A 13,721-nucleotide genomic window follows, 5' to 3' on the forward strand; every position below is an offset into this window, starting at 1 on the left:
TGAAGAAAGTCTAGCATTCATTGCTATTCAAACAGACAAACCAAGAAAATATAAAGTGTGTCTTAGTCGGTTTGGACAGCTGTCACAGAATTCCATAGGCTGGGTGGGTTCTAAACAACAAACATTCACTTCTCACACCTCTGTAGGCTGAGAAGTCCAAGATCAAGGTGCTGGCAGATTCAGTGTCAGGTGAGAGCAGACTTCCTGGTTCTTAGCAGCTTCTTCCACCATCCTCATGTGGCAGAAGAGGTGAGAGGGCTCTCTGAGGTCCCTTTATAAAGGTACTAATCCTACACAACTGGGTTCCACTTGCCAAATCACCTCCCAAAAGCCCCAACTCCAAATATCATCACACTGGGGATTAGGTTTCAACATATGAATTTGGGGAGGACATAAACATTCAATTTACAACAAAGTGGTTTGAAGAAACAAGAGGACTTGCTATAAAAGAAACATCAGCAGTTGACTATGAATGAAGAAATGAAAGACTCCAGACAAAATTTAAAATGAACTCATCGGCCCAGAGCTTGTGAAAGATTCTCCTTATAAAAATATAAATGACAGTAATATATTTCATTTCTCTGTAACTCCAAGCTCGGTATCTCGTTCCACTAGCAAAATGTTTACATAGCCCCAGTGTAAGTAATGTAAATGACATTTCAAATTATTATTTGAGATTTTCAAATGTGATGTTCATGTAATTTTTGAATACCTAGTGAGTAATGAAGAAAACCAGTAAGTGTCACTAGTTCTGAGGAGATTTAAGCCAAAACAAATAAACAAAAAAACCCCAAGAATAAAACAGATAGTAATTGTTAAGGAGAACTTGACTGAGATCAAATAACTCTCCCCCACTTTGGGAGGAAAACACTTTGCTTCTACTTTTTTTTTCAGGATAATGGGAACATATCCTTTCTTGATCATGTCTCAACTATTCTTGAAAGGACAAGCAACAACATCTTTCAGAAATCCTCGAGAAATTTCTACGTAGCAGTCTGAGACTTAGGCAATGGGCTAAGACCAACTTAACGATTTAGAGGTGATGTATCTAAAGTTATCTGAAACTATCTCAGCAAACTAACCACTTTGAGAAGTCAAATCACCAACACCTCCTACTTTGCATTTTCCATTTCCATAGTTTACTAAGAGATTAAATTAAGGTGTAGGAAAATATGATGAGTAAAACCATATAAATTTATAACCACATAGTACTAGAATGTTCTGTTTGTCTATTTCTCTTCTGCTTCCTCTACTTCAAATAGCTTACTTCATTTACAACTATCATGGTGTCTCTGTGACCTCATACAAGAAAAATTAATATATACAAATAGTTCTGGTGGTATGAATCCTAATATCTTGGGATTTTCACAATATGACAAAACCAAAGCTCACCTCAAAGAAACACTCATTTCCTTTCATATATTTCAATAGGCTTAAAAAGAGTCATAATTTTGAAACAGCAAGGTAAAATACTAATATGTCCTGTTATAAATTTGATTATCTCTTACAACCACCGAAATGGACTGAATTTATTCATCCAGTTTGAGTCATATCGGTGAACAATGACACTTTGTCTTCTGGAGTTAGTGGGAGAAAGGATGTGGGAAGATTGATTTAAGAGTACATTTAACTTGCTTTGAAGTCGGATTTCTTTGAACTAGGAGTAAATTCTTATGCCTCATCAGTCTATGTTGACTCGCCTATGAGTAAAATACAGCTTAGCTTTGGAGCCATAGTTGAGAAATTAATGTACTTCATCTACCTCCCCCAAGTCAGGATATAAAAACTGGTCAAAATCAGTGTTGAAACTTTGATCAGTGTCCTATGGCTGCTCATTAACCCTTCCATTTGTTTACAAAACATTTATTGAGAATTCCCTATGTACTGAACACTGTACTAGCCTCTGAGGACTTACTGGGGAAACAGACTAGTTGCTTGTCATCAAGGGAGGTAAAGTTTGTCAATGAAATGACATCTAATATGGATGATAGACTCTAATTTAGAAAGATTATTCTCTCTCTCTCTAAATGTAAATTCACATTTACAAAATCAGATACTCCTACTGAAATTAGCTCTTTTCTGATTTAAATGAAATTTTTTTGAAAGCTGTGCACAGTCCAAACTGAAGAGAAACTTCCTTTTAAACACAGCATAGTTATCACATGGTTATCTTCCTTTGCTCCTGGACACCATTAAAATGATAAATGACCAAAACAAGAAAGGGAGATGAGTCATCAGCAAAGTCTTTCAATAGATTTTTCAGATGATGCCATTGCAAAGAGGCATAGTGAGTGACTTAGAGTGGAATAAGCTGAAATTCACATGCCCACTGAAAGGCCCACTGATGAGGAATGAGTCAATTTGCTCCACTGAAACTCATAAAAAGTCTCAAGACTTGAAGGCACCAAGGTGTTGATATAGTAAGAGGTTAAAATCCAGGGAATAAGCTGGAAATCTGCATTTGAAATGGTTAAACACAGGCAGATCTTCTCTAACTCACACTGGACAGGTGTCAACCTTCTGCTACCCACCCACCCATCACCTGTTCCCAAGTGACGATGGGCTAATTTTATTTTATTTTATTTATTTTTTTTTTGTGTGTGTGTGGAAATTAGGCAAGAGGTGTTCTGGACCTGAAAGCAACATGTGCAACTGGGAAAAGTAGTGGGTCAGAGTGACACATCTTTGAATACTACCTTTTTAGGGAACTCCAGGAGAAGTCCAGGTCTTGGCCCAGTAACCCCGGAGGAAAGCCTTCCATCAATTATCTCCTCCCATGTACAGCAGTTCCAATTAGTCTTTGAGTATTTCACTCTTAAAGATGGATAAACAAGTCTTTTCAGCAAATGGTGTTGGGACAATTGAATGCTCGCATGCAAGAGAATGAAATTGGGCTTCTTCTAAACACCATATACAAAAAATAACTCAAGATGCATCATAAACTTAAATATAGGACTAAAACTGTCAAACTCTTAGAAGAAAATACAAAACTAACTCTTTGTGACCATGGGTTAGACAAAGCCTTCTGAGATAAGACAGCAAAAGCACAAGCCACAACAGAAAAAAATAGATACATTGGACTTCATTAAAATTAAATTCTTCTGTGCCTCAAGAAAACGCAAAGATAACCCACAGAATGGGAGAAAACTTGCAAGTCACACATCTGATAAGGGACTTGCATCTGGGATACATAAAAAATAATTTTACAACTCAACATTAAAAAGGCAAATTACCATTAAAAATGGTCAAAGGATCTGAAGATACATTTCTTCAAAGATAATATACACATGGCCAATAAGTACATGAACAGTTACTTAATATCATCAGCTACCAGAGAAATGCAAATCAAAACCATGAGCTACCGCTATATACCCACGAGGATGCATATAATCAATAGGACAGATAACGACTATTGGTGAGGATGTAGGGAAACTGAAACCCATATATGTACATTGCTGGTAGGAATGTAAAATAGTACAGGACTTTGGAAATGTTCCGGACAGTTTCATTAAAAGTTACACTTAGAGGGGTGCCTGAGTGGCTCAGTCAGTTAAGTGTCGGCTCTTGATTTCAGCTGAGGTCGTGGTCTCAGGGTAGTAAGATAAAGCCCCAAGTTGGGCTCTACACTCAGCACAGAGTCTGCTTGAGACTCTCTCTCCCCCTCACCTTGCTGCTCCCTCTGCTTACATGCTCTCTATCAGAATAAATAAATAAATAAAATCTTCAAAGTTACACTTAGAGTTATCATATGATCCAACAGTTCCACTCCTAGACATAAATGGAAGAGAAATGAAAATGTATGTCCCCATAAAAACTTGTACATGAATGTTCACACCAGCCTTATTCATAATAGTCAAAAAGCGGAAACAACGTAAATGTCCCCAAATGGATGAATGGATAAACAAAAGATGAGATATCCATACAATGGAATATTATGTGGCAATTAAAAATGATATACTATACCTATTACAACATGGGTGAATCTTGAAAACATTATAAGTGAAGGAGATCAGTCATAAAAGATATTTTATGATTCCATTTATATGAAATGGCCAGAATGGGCAAATATACAGAAATGGGGAATAAATGAGTGTTTTCCTAGAGCTAAGTTAGGAGAAGCAAGGGAGAGAAGATTGATTGAGGGGAAATAGGAAACAACTACTAATGGATATGGGTTTTCTTTTTGGGGTGATGAAAATGTTCTCAAGTTTAATGTAGTAATGGATGCAAAACTCTAAAAATAGAGCAAACCATTGCTGTGTTAGCTTTAAATGGGTGAATTGGGTGGTGTGTAAAGTACTTCTCAGTAAAGCTGTTACAATAATGTGAATGGACAGCTACAGGTTATCAAACATCCATGGAAAGCCTCCAATGAGAGACACTAATGAAACAAACAAAAAATGAACTTGGAGGGAAAAGATACAATGTAAGAGGAAAAAGAAAAGGTAAAATAAAATATTTTTATTAGTGTCCTCAGAGATATAAGAGAAACTACTGCATCACATTTTTTTTTCAAGATTTTATTTATTTATTTTAGAGAGAGAGAGAAAGTGAATGAGTTGGAGAAGGAGCAGAGGGAGAGAGAGAGTGAATCTCAAGCAGACTCCCTGCTGAGCACAGAGCCTGACATGGGGCTAGATCCCAGGACCCTGAGATCATGACCCAAGCCAAAATCAGGAGTCAGATGTTCAATTGATTGAGCCACCCAGGAACCCCTCTTGCATCCCATTCTCTTCATAACAGACCAAACTGCTGTGGGAGAAATAAAGAAAGAGCCCCTGAAAATACAAATATGATTACAACCAAATCAAATAGACACAGGCTGTCAGAACTATCCCATAAAGTAAGACAAAAGACAAAGAGATGTAACCCAACAGAGATAAGATAATTAAAATAGAGAGCAACTCAGCAATATCAACAATAAGTTTTCTAGAAAAAAGGAGCAGAGGATATGGATAGCAAGAAAAATTCCTATGGCTAAAGGACATGAGCTTTCAGAATTAAACAAAAACAAAAACAACCAAAAAAAAACAAAACATGGTGCCTGGATGGCTCAGTCAGTTAAGCCTTTCCCTTCAGCTCAGGTCATGATCCCAGGGTCCTGGGATGGAGCCCTGCATTGGGCTCCCTGCTCACCAGGGAGTCTGCTTCTCCCTCTGCCTGCCACTCTCCCTACTTGTGCTCTCTCTCTCTGACAAATAAATAAGTAAAACCTGTAAAAAAACAAAACTTCACTGAACACTCTGAAAAATGGATTTTTAAAAAATTTATCTCAAGGCATCTTGAAATTTAAGGACTCCAGAATATATACTTTATTTTATATACATGTACACATACGTGTGTGTGTGTGTGTGTGTGTGTGTGTGTGTGTGTGTGTGTAATTCTTAGAGAAGGTTTAAATACCATGAACATATACAGGAATCAATGTCTTCAAAATCTGAAGGGGAGAAAAAGACTTCAGATCAAAAGTTCTATACTCAGCCCAACTACCAATCAAGTATGACAGCAAGACACTTTCACATACGCTCAGATTAAGAAAAATCACCACCCATGCACCCTTCCTGGGGAATGTACTAGAGAATATGCTTTGGAAAATGAAGAAATAAACCAAGAAGAAAGAAGTCATGTGACCCAGGAACCCGGGGCCCAGCACAGGAACACAGCAAAGGGAAGGACTGAGGGGAGAGCTCCACTCAGGACTAGAAAGTAATTTGTGTTGGGATGCCTGGGTGGCTCAGTCAGTTGGGCATCTGCTTTCAGTTTGGGTTGTGATCTCCTATGGTCCACCCTGTATTGGGCTCCCTACTCAGATGCAAATCTGCTTCTCCTTCTGTTTCTTTGCCCTTGGTTTGTCTCTCTCTCTCTCTCACTCTCTTGCTTGCAAATAAATGAATTAAAAAAAAAAAAAAAGAGAGAGAGAGAAAGTAATTCCTGTCGGCTGGAGCAGAAGGGAAGAAGACTCAGGGATGGAGACCTGGGGTGGGGGAGGAATGAAATCAATGACTAGCTGATGTAGGCATTAATTCATTAACTATTTTACAGATCTCATGGAGCAGTTGGATAGATACACGAGAAGTTACAAGAAAAGGAAAGAAAACTAAAGAGCTATTTGTACAAGGAAGAAAATATCAACACTGTTTGACTCAGCAGTGGTCAATGTTTACATAGCTATGATGGTGTAATCATGAACTGATATGTAATTCTAGAAAGTGTGATACAGCTGTATGAGAAGTGGTAGGAAGTGGCTAAGGGGGATGAGACTGGCAAGACGTTTAAATAATTTCAACAATGAATATTGGCCAAAGTTGAAAAAAATCAAAATAGAGAAGTTACAGTTTTAAAACACAAAGAGGAAACCCAGAAGAAACAGTTAAATTGAAAGTTATTGGGGGGAGGGGTGCCTGGGTGGCTCAGTCATTTAAGCCTCTGCCTTCGGCTCAGGTCATGATCTCAGGGTCCTGGGATTCATCCCCACATCAGGCGCTGTGCTCAGCAGGGAGCCTGCTTCCTCCTCTCTCTCTCTGCCTGCCTCTCTGCCTGCTTGTGATCTCTGTCTGTCAAATAAATAAATAAAGTCTTAAAAAAAAAAAGTTATTGGGGAGGGGTGTGATGAAGAGAGGTGGGGTTACCAGCTGCTGATTTTGACTAGAAAAACTGCTTGGTTTTTCAGACCATGTATTAATTGGAATAAACTATTTTTAATCTATTTTTTTAAATGACAGCACTGAAAAACCAACGTGAAGTGTAGACACAGGCTGTCAGAAACTTGACAGGGTGGGGAAAAGACATGTTCTTTTCTTTCAAGGACCACCGTCACACTGAAAGCCATAGTGCCATAGCTAAGTTTTCACTCTCAACCGTCTGGGAAACGCTCCTTACTCACAGGATGTCTAGTTCTTTCACAGATTTCTTTAGCATCCAAGGACGGTCATTCTACCTTGCAAGAAAGACATCCCACGAGAAATAAGCATTGCCCAGTGCTGACTCTCTGGCTATGTTTTATGACCAGGAATAGGTTTCCCATCAATAGCCAGTGCATTTGGAAGGAAGCCAAGGGGAAAAAAAGGACATTGTTCACGTGCTAATCTCAAAGCCCGGGCTGGCAGGTAGAAAGGTGAGCAAGACTGAGTGAGAGTATCCTGGGGCTCTCCTGGGGAATCGAATCAGGGGCTGTGTTAAAGGCCTCAGGGGCTGGCCTCATTCATCTCCTCTGAACTTTGAAAGGCCTGAGAGCCACAGACAATAGACTTCTCTTCTTTAAACCCAACCTTTGAGACCACCTTAGATTGACAACAGTATTCTATCCTTTCAACCTCTGCATTCATTCTAAATCCCAGAATAGGGATAGAGTAAACAATCAACCCTGCTGTGGCGTAAGGAATTCTGTGGGACAAACCATATCCAGCTTCAGAGTATAGGTGTTCATATGGGCTAACGTGCTTGCCTGGTTCTGGCAAACCCTGTTGGCCAGTTCCACAGGTCTAGAATTTGAAGACTCCCAGTCTATTCTGCCTTGGCCAAATGGCCAGTTGTGGGGTTTTCCACATCTCCAAGCTAGGAGGGGAATTTTTCCTGACCCTTAGTCCCCTAGATGCCACACTCTTTGAAGACCCCTGTCTACCTACCCCTGTCAAGGTCCCTCTTGTCATTCCTTAGGGCTTCCTACATTCTTAGTCTCATGCGATTATTAACCTCTTGATATCAGGAGAGTGAGCTGCTCAGTACTTTCTACTTTCTGGGGCTCCCAGTTTCCCTCTTTGAGATGAGTTGTTTACTCCTAGTTGATAGATGTCCAAACTCTTAGGTCCATAGAACCTGATAGCATGGCTCTTGCCTATCATGGAAAGGGGCAGAATTATAACATTCATGTAATTTTCCAGCTAAGCAGAGCACAGGGCTGTTAAGAAGGGGACTTGGGGGTGAGGGACAGATCTGGGTGGCTCAGTCAGTTAAGCATCTGCCTTCAGCTCAGGTCATGATCCTAAAGTCCTAGGATTGAGCCCCACATGGGGCTCCCTACTCTGCAGGGAGTCTGCTTCTCCCTCTCTCTCTGCCTGCCGCTCCCCTTCCTTGTGCTCTCTCAATCTCTGTCAAATAAATAAATAAAATATTTAAAAAAAAAAGACTCAGACTTGGAGGATATAATGAAGGAATGGATTTTTAAAAACACATCTCCTTAGAATTGTGAATGTTCTGACACGAGTAGATGTGGTTCCCAGCATTTGACTCCAACAGATATTTTCTCGGTGAGTCCTTGTATGTAGAGTTTGTGTCTTGTCAATCAAAGAAGGCCCCTAGCAGGAAGGAATTTATAAAATGTGGAAAGATCTCAAGACGAGAGAGTAAAATGGTAGAAAAGGGGTTAAAATGAGCTATATAGGAGAGGCGCTAAATGTTGTGGTGGTTTGAGGAGAGATAAAGTCTACCTCGTTGGAGGTGTGGAGTTTCCTCAGTCATTTGCAGCCACAGAAAGTTCTGCTGTGTGCTCCGCTAGGTGCTGTGCTAGGGGCACCAAGAGCCTAAAGACAGTGGTGGCACAGACAGGAACAAGAATTGGAAGGTCCCAGAACAGGAGCTGATTCATTCTCCTGGGTGTGGGAGGAAGAGTGAGGTGCCAGGAAAGGCTCTGTAGAGGATACTGGTTTTCGAACCAGACCCGGAAACGAGGCAGGATGCCAATGGGCGTCAATGCCAACACAGAGCACCATGGACACGTGCAGCTGCAGGAGTCAGCAGCTGTGTAACTTGAGGCAAATCACGCAGCCTCTCTGTCTCTTGCTTTCCACTGTCTGTGCTCCCAGGATGAAAAGGAAACCTGGCGTGTGGGCTTTTGTGAGAATTAAATGCACCATCCGCGTGGACCGCTTAGAACACCTGCCACGAAGGGAGTACTCAGTAAATGTTGCCTGTTGTCATTATTGTCCTTATTCTGGGGAAGGAATGTCAGTGCTGACCAACTTAGCGACTGGGGGACAACCAGAACACTTCCAAAACCAGTTTTAGTAGGACAATTCAATATTTCTCAAAAACGTCGCTCAAAAATGGACTTTTTGCATGCAAGTGAGAACTCATTTCTTAGGTTTCTGATGCAGCAGTTCATGTTAGGTCTAACAAGCCTATTTTCACAACTACAGACAAGCTTAGAAGGACCTGCACAGAGGAAACGTCGTGGAAGCTTCCATCGGTGAAGGTGCTCTGAGAGTCTGAGGGAGGCTTTGACCTCTGCTGTCTCCTCTGTCTGCTTGGAATGGTTTCACGTGTGACAGAAATATTGTTTTTAGCATCTGAAGCTTTTTTATTAAACACGGTTATTTCATTTTTTCCGTACGTTGGACAAAATGTGGTGACAAATTCTTGCACTTAACTCAAACTGGGAAGATAGACCCCCGCCCCCCGCCCCCCCAGCCCCAGTTCACTTTATACTGACTCATGCTGACAAGGCCTGATTGGCCTGTGGTTTTCTAATTCCAGGAATCCTGATGTTGAACCAGATTCCTGTCTTGTGTAACTCTGTTAGAGGCTATGCCTGGAAAGTGTTCTCTGAGCCTCTTTCCGAGGGTGTCTCCCTCTGCCTTTATTTCTCTCTGTCTCTGCCTCTCTGTGTCTCTTCCTGACTCCCTCTCCTTATCTTCCCCTATCACTCAATTAGCTCATTCTTTTCCAAACAGTTCGAAAATTCTAGTTCTGCAATCACTGCATTTTAGGGCTGCCTGCTAAACACCTTTCTGCATTGCAACTCCTTTGACCAGCTGAGTCCTGAGGATTGCAGGCGAAGGGTCGCAGGGGGAAGGAACCCTGCGTTCCCTTCCCCTTGCTACTTGAATGCCCTCTGTTTGGGACTGACACTCACCTTTCCCTTCTTGCCTGCCACTCCTCTCTTCCCCTATCTATCTCCTCTCTCAACGCAGAAGAGATGGTTTCTTATGTATTGCACCTGTGTACAATGTAGTTATAATGATGATATTGGTCGTAAATTACTGTAAAATACCTTTAATTTCAGACCTTTTGATTAACGATAGGAACAGACCTTTTGATTAACGATAGGAAACACCTGTCATACCATATTGAGAAGGATACAGAGACTCCCAGGAATGAAATATTTCACATGCAAACGTCACTTAGCTATCCTATCCATTAGGACTTTCCTGACGGCCACTTATAAATACTTATAAATATGGTGACGATCTCCTTGAATTTGCACTAGGGCTTTCAGCTGGTATTTTCCCACTTGCCAGTTCTGAGCTAACACGTATTAAAATTTTGTAAAGTTTCATTAATAAAATCAATGGTAACATAAAACAGATTTTAAAATAAACCGAGATTTATAAATGTCAGGAAAAGTACAGGTTCTTATCTCTGACATGCACACATGGTAACAAATAGGGCTTAAATGAAGGAAAATGAGAATAATTATGTTTAAAAGAGGAGAAACAGCTGAGCTAGAGATACAAATTGTAAGCAGTGTTAGCACATGGATGGGCATTGGCACAATGGGAATAGATTAAATCATTCTTTTTTCAAAAAATTTTTTCATGTAAATTCAATTAGGCAAAGTATAGAACATCATTAGTTTCAGATGCAGTGTTTCATAATTTATCAGTTGTGTGTAACACCCAATGAAATCATTCTGTTAAAGTAAGTCCAGAGTGAAGAGAGTAGAGATGGAACCCTACAGGATATCCACTTGAAGGGAAGGAAAGCAGACCCTGCAAGTGAGCCTGAGATGAAGCACCAGAGAGAGGAGAGTGTCTATACTCTAGGAGACAAAGGGAACAAGCCTGACCTCACTTTTATTCCTCTCCTAGCTTCCGATTACAGGAAGTTACCAAAAGAAGTAAATACAAAAAAAAAATTAAAACTCCCAGTTGTACCATAAGGATTAAAGAAGAAGAATTTCTGCTCTTTAAATGTCGATGAGGATGGATTGAGAGATGGAGTGGGCATAATTCCAAGTTGGCCCCTAAGATTCCTGCTCATTATGTACAGGCTCTATATATTCCCCTCCCCTGAGCGTAGCCAGGACCTGTGAGAAGGACGGATCTCACTTCTGTGACTAGGTTATGGTACATGGCAAAGGTAATTAAGATACTTTTGTCATATAAAATATTTAAATATAATAACTAAGTCCATTTTCAGTGAAGTCAATAAATGTCACATCAATTTAGACAAATGAACATAATTGTCATGGGGGGGAATCTCAAGATACAATATATAATAATCCTGAATCATAATGTGCCAAGGATACCAAGAAAAGTGATTCAGTCAGTCTGGAGTAAGGTGTAGGCAGCTATATTGTTATAAAACTCCATACCTAGGTCTGATGCAGATCCCCAATGAAAGCGATTGATCTAGAAGGGGCTACATTCAAATTAAAGGAGTAAGGTTCCAGCCACATAAAATTTGCAACAGTAACTAGAATTATGACTGATAACACTGTGAGGTTGCCAAGCATCCTCAGGTCATCAAGAGGAGCAACCCTCAGATTGATAAATAACAGGAAAACCCAATACAACTATTTCTTAGAGTTTTGGGCAATGTTATCCCTGGAGGTTGAAATATATTGTGGACACTGAAGATACTGAAAAATCACCATGGGTTTTCCATAAAGCATATAATGCTTCATAAATTTATATTAATAAAATTTTCCCTATGCAAAGTTAATATGGAAATGAGTCTCTCCTGATTAGACAACCTTTCCCATGCAACTCCTTAAACAGACCTAGTTATTTCCAGCACCTCTCTTTTTATAAGCTGAAAGAACCAATACTTGTAATTTTTCAGAGGCCATCCAGGTGATCTCAAAGATAGTTTTAGGTATGAAAAATAGCTTGAGGATTTTTTTTAATATCTGGGATTAAATTTTTATAAGACAAAGATTTTTAAGAATATCGGTAAATTGGCAATGTAGTTAAGATAGTAATGGGTGACTTAGTAATAACACTTGATTGTCTATTTAATCATAGTGATATAACACATTTTAAAAAAATAAATATCAGAGGATGGTTGGGTTATGGACATTGGGGAGGGTATGTGCTATGGTGAGTGCTGTGAAGTGTGTCAGCCTGACAATTAACAGACCTGTACCCCTGGAGCAAATAATACATTATATGTTAATGAAAATAATTAATTAAAATTTAAAAAAATTGATGGTAGTATGATGGAAGAGGACCTTAGCTTTTTCAAAACGGAAAGTGAAGGACCTTTGTTCCTTGCCTCCCTTCTTCCCAAATAATCAAGTATTTGGGTAGGAGGAGACTGTGGGGAGGTTGGGTGGAGAGAGAGAAAAGCAGGAGCAGTTTGGGGTGGAGTAAGGAAGAAGACAGATGACTACAAGGCTTGTAGTCTGGGCAACGATGCAGCGTCACTGCGGTGTGGAGCTGGGTGGGATTAACTATATGCAAAATTCTAAATGGAACTCTTGTGTCAGGTTGCTGGAGTAGGAGAACAAGGGTGGACTATGGAACTGGGGAGTCAGATATTTGAGGATCTGGATAGTTGGGGCCAGATTAGAGCATTCCTATACCAGATCGGAGTTCTTAGAGGTTGTGTTATGATGACTTAACATGTTGATATGAGAAATCATAATTCACGATATCCTGTACATTTTTTCCTTGGGACTGTTTAAATCTCTTTAAAAAAATTGTTCTGAGGTATACCACTTAAAAAATACAGTGTTTACTTCTGTAGCAGTTTCTGAGGATTTGTCTATTTTTGTTTATCATTTATGCTCCCCTTCTGATTAAATTAAATAAGTAATAAAAGTCAGAAAAATAATTCCTGCTTGAAGAGCACCCTAAAAGAAGAGAAGATAAATCTTTGGGGCACTAAAAACCTTTTCCAGAGTATCAGTCTGATAACTTTGGATAGAAAATGTGATGTTGGCTCTTAAGCTTGGCAAATCATACTGCAACTATACCCTGCCAAAATATTTTTTTTAATGAAAAAAAACCATCATTTGATGTTTCCACAGATTGGGATATTTGGCATTATGTATTTGTAACATCTGCACAGTTGATTTAATTCTTCATCTAGATGTTTTGGCATCATGACACCAACAACTTTGAAATCCTTTCTTTTTCACCACTAAACACACACACACACACACACACACACACACACACACACACACGGTTCAGTGCCTGAAGTGTAAAAGACAAGAGGTATTGCCATTCGTTTCTCTTCCCACTAAAATCTTTTTCAGAAGCTAGGCACAGAGCAGAAAAATTAATACATTTCCACATTTCTCTACATAAAAAAATATCCATCCAAACTAGAGGGTGTTATGCTAAGCAAAATAAGTCAATTGGAGAAAGACAATTATCATATGATCTCACTCATATGTTGAATTTAAGAAACAAAACAGGATCATAGGGGTAGGGAGGGAAAAATAAAATGAGATGGAATCAGAGAGGGATACAAACCATAAGAGACTCTTAACCATAGGAAACAAACTGAGGCTTGCTGGAGGGGATTGGGTGGGCTGGTGGGGTAACTGGGTGATGGGCATTAAGGAAGGTATGTGATAAAAGGAGCACTGGGTGTTATATGCAACTGACGGATCATTGGACTCTACCTCCGAAACTAATAATACACTATATGTTAATTAATTGAATTTAAATTTAAAAAATCCATCCATCCCATTTTCTCCTTACCCTTCCTCTACCTTGTCACTTTAATCCTTCTAAAGATTCTATCATCTTGGTGTTATAGACACAGGATGT

The 13,721-nt window shown here is 39.7% G+C and overlaps 1 long non-coding RNA gene across 1 annotated transcript in view; it reads left to right on the forward strand.

The window, feature by feature from the left end:
- LOC308348136 overlaps positions 1-8,086 on the forward strand; it is a 49,549-nt gene extending 41,463 nt beyond the window's left edge. The window contains exons 3-4 of the long non-coding RNA XR_013967310.1: positions 895-1,039; positions 6,043-8,086. This is a non-coding gene — a long non-coding RNA (uncharacterized lncRNA). The remainder of the gene's footprint in view (positions 1-894; positions 1,040-6,042) is intronic.
- Positions 8,087-13,721: the final 5,635 nt, after the last annotated feature.

The sequence above is a fragment of the Martes martes genome (assembly GCF_963455335.1).
Source record: "Martes martes genome assembly, chromosome: 8".
NCBI lineage: Eukaryota > Metazoa > Chordata > Mammalia > Carnivora > Mustelidae > Martes > Martes martes.